The 7836-nt window shown below is 35.6% G+C and overlaps 1 pseudogene; it reads left to right on the top strand.

Annotated features, from left to right (window-relative positions):
• Positions 755–7233, top strand: LOC109822660 (annotated as a pseudogene).

Below are 7836 nucleotides of genomic sequence, written 5' to 3'. Positions count from 1 at the left end.
TAATCCCAAAAAAGACCTATTTCTACAATATTTTCAAAAACCGACCTGGTTTCAGCCTTGACGCTGAAACCAGGTCGATTTTTGTGAAAAAACTTCTGAAACTTCACGGGAGTTCAACTCAACTCCCGTGAAGTTTCAAAAGTTTTTTCACAAAAACCGACATGATTTCAGCTCCAAGACTAAAACCAGGTCGGTTTTTGAAAATATTATGAAAATGGATCTGTTTTTGGTATTAAGAGGCTGTTTGGTTCGTTTCCTTGGTATAGAGAAATGCAATTCCATGTAAAGAAACACAAGTTTTGAGTTTTCCAAACTTTTCTAAGAAATAGATTGTTTTGCTTTGGTTAGCACATAAAAAAAGGTGGGAAACCAATGTATTTATTTTTCTTGTGTTTGGTTCGCATAGAAAAAAAAGGAAAACTTTTGTAAACAAAGCAGAGAAGGAAAAAAATATGACGTGACAGAGTTTTCATCAATTTTACTTGGTTGGGGAAGGAAATCGGAGAGGGAAAAAAAATCTTAGTTGACGACGATTTCAGCAGAGTTTTCCCTCTTCCATCCGAGCGAACCAAAGCGGCATAAAGAAATGGACGGAAACAAAAAAAAACTGACGTGGAGGGTTAAAACTCTGACGTGGATGGGTTTTCTGTGTTTTTCACCCCTTTAATATCGAACCAAACAGCCCTTAAATGTCCATATAACTCCCTCCTTCTTTTTAAAATTTGTCCTATATAAATCCCATAAAAAAAACCCTAATAACTATAACTATGTAAGTTTATATCCAAACCTCAGCCGCCACTTGGATCTCCCTCCTCCTTTTTCCTAAACCCAAACTTTAGAGATCCAACTGGTCCCCCAACAATGAAGACGATCCTGTCCTCACAGACAATGGACATCCCCCAGGGAGTGAAGGTGAAGGTGGACGCCAAGATCATCGAGGTCGAGGGACCCCGAGGTAAGCTCACCCGCAACTTCAAGCACCTCAACCTTGACTTTCAGCTCACCGACGGCGGCCGCAAGCTCAAGGTAGACGCCTGGTTCGGATCGAGGAAGACGATGGCGGCGATCAGGCCATCAGGACTGCCATCAGCCACGTCCAGAATCTCATCACCGGAGTCACCAAGGGTTATCGGTACAAGATGAGGTTTGTGTACGCTCACTTTCCGATCAATGCTAGCATTGGCAACTCCAACACCAGCATCGAGATCAGGAACTTTTTGGGCGAGAAGAAGGTACAATGTTTGGTCGGATGGATGGATTTAGCGCGCAATTTTTTCATCTTTAACATCCCTTCATCAGTGAATCAACAGTACAAGTCAATATTCATTCATATTTTTCGCTTTGTTTTACTAACAATCAATTTCATCTTCACAAGCTTAATTTAATGGGTTAGGCTTTGGCTTGTATCAGACTGAGTAACAATTAGTTAATTAGAACAACTCCAACGGGGCTGCAAAAATGGATTTTGCAGCCCCGTTGCAGTCCAACCGGGCTGCATCTCCGGCTGCAAAATGCAGCCGGAGGGAATGAGGCTGCATGTATGCAGTCTCTCTCTTGAATTTGCAATTGGCTGCAAAGCAACTGTTTATTTTTTTCTAAATACCAAATTTGCCCTTTTATTATTGGTAATCAATTACTTATTACTTTCATATCCTTTTTAATTAGTAACTAGTAATTTAAAATCAACATAAGTTTATATCTACTAATTATTTTTAAATTAAAATTTTATAGTTGGAAATGTCTTGTCGATACCTTCAAAATGAGACTAATATTGAATAATGTTAATTAAAATAAAAAATTCCAAGAACCAAGTAATTAAAAATGAAAATGTATTAGAAAATTAGATGGAAGATAAACATACTAATATTGAAATACATCGAAACTTTAATTAAAAAAGTTACATCGCTTCATTTCCATGTCTTTCCCACAAATGTTCAATCAATGCATTTCAAAGTGCAAAATGAGCTTCTTTGTTTTCCACTTCTTATGTCGAGCAAGTAACCGTTGGAATCGTTCAATTTCGGTTATCTCCATATTTTCAGCATTCAGAATTGATTGTGGAGTTAAAATGATAACATCTTCTTACTTGTCGCGTTCATCTTTGACAATCATATTGTGCATTATAATACAAGCAGTCATGTGATAGGGACTTGGGTTTATGAGATGCCTAAAGTCCCACATCGAATAGTTTGGGATGCTTGATGGGGTATTTAAGTGGCTTGGTTCTTCCCTCTTAATAGCTAGCTTTTAAGAGTAGGATCCCCAAGTTGTAGGGTGCCTATCAAATAGTATCAAAGCTGGTTATCGACGTCACGAAAAGGGCTACATATGGAGGGACTGATCAGAAAAGCCGAGTGAAGCAACGCCAAGTGAAGCATCATAGAGTGCAGCCTTCGGGACGTCGGCTCTCAGGGGTGGTGCTATGATAGGGACTTGGGTAGTATGGGATGCCTAAAGTCCTACATCGAGTAGTTTGGGATACTTGATGGGGGTATTTAAGTGGTTTGGTTCTTCCCCTTAACAGCTATCTTTTAAGGGTGAGTTCCCCAAGTTGCTTGGGTTTCCCCTTAACCTGTCTTTAATACCATTTGATAGGCACCCTAGCAATTTGGGGAACCAACCCTTAAAAGCTAGTTGTTAAGGGGGAAGAACCAAACCACTTAAATACCCCATCAAGCATCCCAAACTACTCGATGTGAGACTTTAGGCATCCCATACTACCCAAGTCCCTATCATCATGATATTATGCAGAGTTTGTTTATCCCATTAACGGGCTGACCCCTTGATGATAGAAAATCGTGATTGGAGAACACTGAATACCCGCTCCACATCTTTTCAACATGCTTCTTGCATCATTGCAAAAATATTATTTTTTTTTATCATTGGAATTGAAAATAGTTTAAAAAAGTGTTGGCCATTTCGGATATATATCATCGGCCAAATAATAACCGACATCATAATTTTTTTCTTGAATTGTTTAATGAGCAGGAACAATACCTTATGATAGATTGTCAACCAAATTAGACGACTGCAATACATTAATATCGTTATTGGATCCTAGTAAACCAAAGTATAAATGTTATATCCATCGATCATATGATGTTACTGCCTCAAGAATAATGATTGGACCTCCATGATGTCCCGAGTATCGTCCTGCCCATACTGTTGGATAAATTTTTCATTACCAATGCATACGGTCTAGACTTCCCAACATTCCTAGAAAACCTCTTTCTTCGTCCTTTTGCAATAACTTTGCAACATCGTCGACATTGGGGCTCTCAGATATTCATCTTCTTATACTTCTACAATTGCTCTACAAAATCTTTTTAAACATACAATTACTGTTGACTCACCGATCCTAACATATTCATCAGTACTATCTGCTGATGTTCCATACTAACATGCGAAATATCGCTGTTACTTTTTGTAAAGTTGATAGCCCAAGTTTGACGACACCATCCATCTTCTGTACGAAGAAGTTGTCATGCTTACGTACCGCCTCAACTATATGAAGGAATAAACTCATTTGCATCATATGTACGGTTATCAGAAAAATAATCAATGTAGATTTGAGAATTACCTTCTTCCCTCTCGCGATTGATCACCAAATGACCAGGAACTGAGCTAATACGTTTTGGCCGCTCTGCCTCTTAAGAGAGATAAGTCATTATTTTATTATTAGAGGTATATACGCGAGCTAAGATTCCATCTTCCTTCTCCCATTGTGTCATATCATCCTCCTAATCGTCAGAAAAAGAAGAAGAAGAAGAAGAAGAAGAAGAAGGTAGATGTGACAGTCCAGCTTCATAGTTCATTATTGAAGAAGTTGTTTATAGAAATAAAAATATAAGTTGTGAGTTGTTTAGAGATGGATGTAATGTCATGATATAATATTTCTCCCTGCATAGGATTCTTTTCACTAGCATTGGATTATCTTTGTGTTGGATTCTTCCCCACATTGGATTCCTTCCGTGTTGGAGTCTCCCCACATTGGATTCTCTATGTGTTGGAGTTTCCATGCACTGGATTCTTGCTAGCATAGAGTCTCCCCACGTTAGATTTCTGCCAGCGTTAGCTTCCTTTTGTGTTAGAGACTCTCCACATTAGATTCCTTTCGTGTTGGAGACTTCCCGTATTGGATTCTCCTGGTGTTGGAGACTCCCTACATTGGATCCTTATGTGTTGGAGACTCCTCACATTGGATTCCTTTCGCGTTGGAGACTCCTCACATTAGATTCTCATTGCATTGGTTTCTCCTCAGTAATGATTTCTACCCGAAGTATCTCTATAAATATTTACACAATAAAAATACAGGAAACTGAAAAGAACCTCGACATTGAAACTCTCAATAAAAATAATCAAGAAATTGTTGATCTTTTAAAAAAAAGTCATGGACAACGAGAAAATGATAGAATGACAATGCACCAGATTATAATGTTAAGGGCCGAAAACGATATAAAAATTAGATCTTCAAAGGGAACGACAAGAAAGTAAAATTATGTTAATTAATCTTGATGCTATTATTGATTCTTCGGAACACGAGTATTTTTGAATTAAAAAACAAGAGATTTTAAATAGAAACACAACTGGAGGTTATTCATCTGATATTCCTAATCATGAATATAGTTATGCAGGAAGTCAATACGGAATACCTGACTATAGAAGCGGTGGATATGGAGGAAATGACCTGCCCGATATTTAATTTTTTTCCATATACTTTATTTTTCTACGTAATGCCGCTAAATTTAATATATAAAATTTCATCACTTTCGGCAAAAAGTAACTCATTATGGAGTGAGAATTGGACTTTGGAGTAGTTATGAAGATTGTTCCAACTATTATGCTATACCTTCTGGTTGTTAAAAGATTTTTCTGGAACTGCATTTTCGAGCCAACTCCATCGGTACCCTGTTTCTAATTATTTTTCGGTTCTCTCTAAAATGAACCGCACATTATCTTTTTTTGCCTTCGGTTTTATTTTTAAAGGCTCTTATCTATTTTTTATTATCAAATCATTAAAGATAATTAATTTTATTTAAATATATGATTATATTATATATTATAATTTTAGTATTAATTTATAATATATTTTATATTTTAAATTAATTCATATAATTTTTTATCATTTTATATTTTCAAAATTATTTAAAGTATTATATAAATAATCATTTAATAATATATATTTTTAAAAAGAGTTTCATATAGAGGGGGTGGTTGGAGTGCCCCCCCTAAAATAGAAAATGCATGAAAATATTCTTTGGGGAGGTTGCAAAATGTAGTCTGGCTGCAAAATACAGCCTCCCAGTTGGAGCTGCTCTTATTTTGGTTTCAAGTCCTAGATTTTCTTCTTTATCATCTTGGTGTCATCTATTACTTGGAAATGGATAACAACATACTTTAGAAAAAAATAAAAAAAGATGGATAAAGTTAATGATTCTGAAATTAGTAGATAAAAGCTCATTGTGTAAGTGTTGGGAAATTTTTCAATGCAACCATTTGTGATGGGAACAACTAAAGATGTCAACTGGAGGTTTGAGGCCGCTCAAATACTTATGAAATGGATGCTCCACTTTATATCATCTTAAAAGCAGCGGTAGATAACATAGTATAGAAAGCAATACAGATAGAGAAAGCTCATAAGACGAGTGTTGAGACAGTTTCCAATGCAAAAGAAAAAGTATTTCTCTTGAAAAGTATATACGTGATCAATTTGAGGCCAGAGACTAAACATTAATAAGATGGAAATTTCACTTTATTTATCTGGTCATTACTTTTGAAGGTGAACTTTGTATTGCACTTCACTACATTTGTTCATATGTAATATGATGATGTCATCTTTATTTGAATCATTTACTTGCTCAAGCATTTGTTTATTTTTTTGGCACCCTGCATTTCTCGCAAAGTCTTATTTTTCCTTTATTATTTGCCAATCAGGTATTGCATGATTTGTAAAACAATGTGACCCTTACAGATAAAAGAAAATTTATCACATTCATTCAGTTGCTTCGGCATTACCACAGCAACAATATTTCTTCATTCTTTTTGTTGTATCCATCACTTGCGAACCGTATACAGTGTACGTTTTGTCCAAACAACAGTGATGGTCCTTGATAGTTTTGGATGCTATGGTAAGTGTGACTTAAGTTGTAATAATGTCTGGAACCGTCAAGATTTCGTATGTGTTGCCAAATCCAAAATGATCACACATGTTGAGAGACGAATAGAAAGAAACCTTTTTATGTGCTCGTGGTGGTTATATATCTGTTTAATTGTTATATTTGTTGATATTGATGTTGTGGAGGAAATCTTGTAGGCTTTTCATCTAGGAGGATGGAAGCTACAATAGAGGATTTTCGGACAGATAATATCTTTGGCAGTGAGTCTGAATTAAGTTTTTCCTTAATGAACGAATGTCAGTTTTTCTCTTTGTGAAGTCTTCCTCGTATAATTATCACTTAGTCTTCTCACATTATGCTAATTCTATAGTTTAAAAAAATTATCATGTTTTTCATGTAAAAAAAAAGTTCCCCTGCTATATTAACCTAAAGGAGAAATACATCATTTTTTACTGTGTTACCACTACAAATTTGGAATTAATTGATCATCTAAAAATTTCTTGATAAATATAATCCTCCCCATAAGACCTGGGCGATGTGCAATACCAATTATAATAATTTCCTAGGAATACTTGTAATGCAATGCATTGTTTCATTAGGTAAGGAAGGTTGATATGCTTGAGGGTGTGTCAATTACTCGCTCCGAGAAGGTGAAAGATGAGCTTGTCCTTGATGGAAATGATATTGAACTTGTTTCGCGCTCTGCTGCCTTGATTAATCAGGTTAATATTTACTTTTTTCTTTAAAAATTACCTATATTAATTAACTACTCTCTTTGTGCTTTCTTATTGTGCCTACTTGTATGATAATTTGTTGCTAATGAAGTCTCTTGTTTGGTAACAGAAATGCCATGTTAAGAACAAGGACATCCGAAAGTTTCTTGATGGTATCTACGTCAGTGAGAAGGGAACCATGGCTGAAGAGTAGTATGTTTTGTTAGGATTTTATGTTAGAATTTGAGATCAAGTCAGTCAAGTGAAAATTTTGGTTTACAACTTGTTTCTGGTTATTATTCTTAGTTGTTACTTGTTAGACATGGAAGTAAATAAAGATTTTGAGGTGTTGTTATGTTGAATGTTCTATCTTTCATGTTGCCAGCGACTCTTCTTTTGTTAAATCTCTAAATTCAGTGTAATGATTTTACTGGTGCATGTTTTTCTGTTAGGATTTATCTTTTACAGGTTTCTTTATGTATTGCGTGGGCAACTAGTACCATTGTATTTTTTTTTTTTTTTTGGGTTCATTTTGGGCTTTCTGCGATAAGAATACTGAGCTGCTTATTGGAGTTTTTGCCGGTTGATACATTTGGCTTGTGTGATGCAATAAACTTGTCTTGTTTTTCATCCAAAATTACTTAGATTTAGTCTACTGAGGTTTATGTAAAGAAAAACTTCATGACCCTTTAAGATGGTCATGTTCGAAGTTGAAGAAGTGGCTTTTGTTTGTTGAATGAAAATTAAGGAAAAGAATTGTCTTATATAGCTCCTTAGGAATCGTCTCATGAAACGTGTAGCAGTAACATATTCTCATGCCCCCAAACTGCCTGGCTTGATTAAAATCAATGATGGATTTATTGTTCAGTGATGATCTCTCTGATGGCGGAAGAAACCTTATTCAGCATTGGACGAGCTTCAACATTTTGCTCCTTTCATTAAATATATATGTGACTTCCTCTATTTTAAAAGCGGGTCAAAGTCATACTATTTTCTAGAATGGGAGA

This window comes from Asparagus officinalis, chromosome 1 (genome assembly GCF_001876935.1).
Source record: "Asparagus officinalis chromosome 1, Aspof.V1, whole genome shotgun sequence".
NCBI lineage: Eukaryota > Viridiplantae > Streptophyta > Magnoliopsida > Asparagales > Asparagaceae > Asparagus > Asparagus officinalis.
Note: the sequence above shows the minus strand (reverse complement) of the source record. Positions and strands in the feature narration are given on the sequence as shown.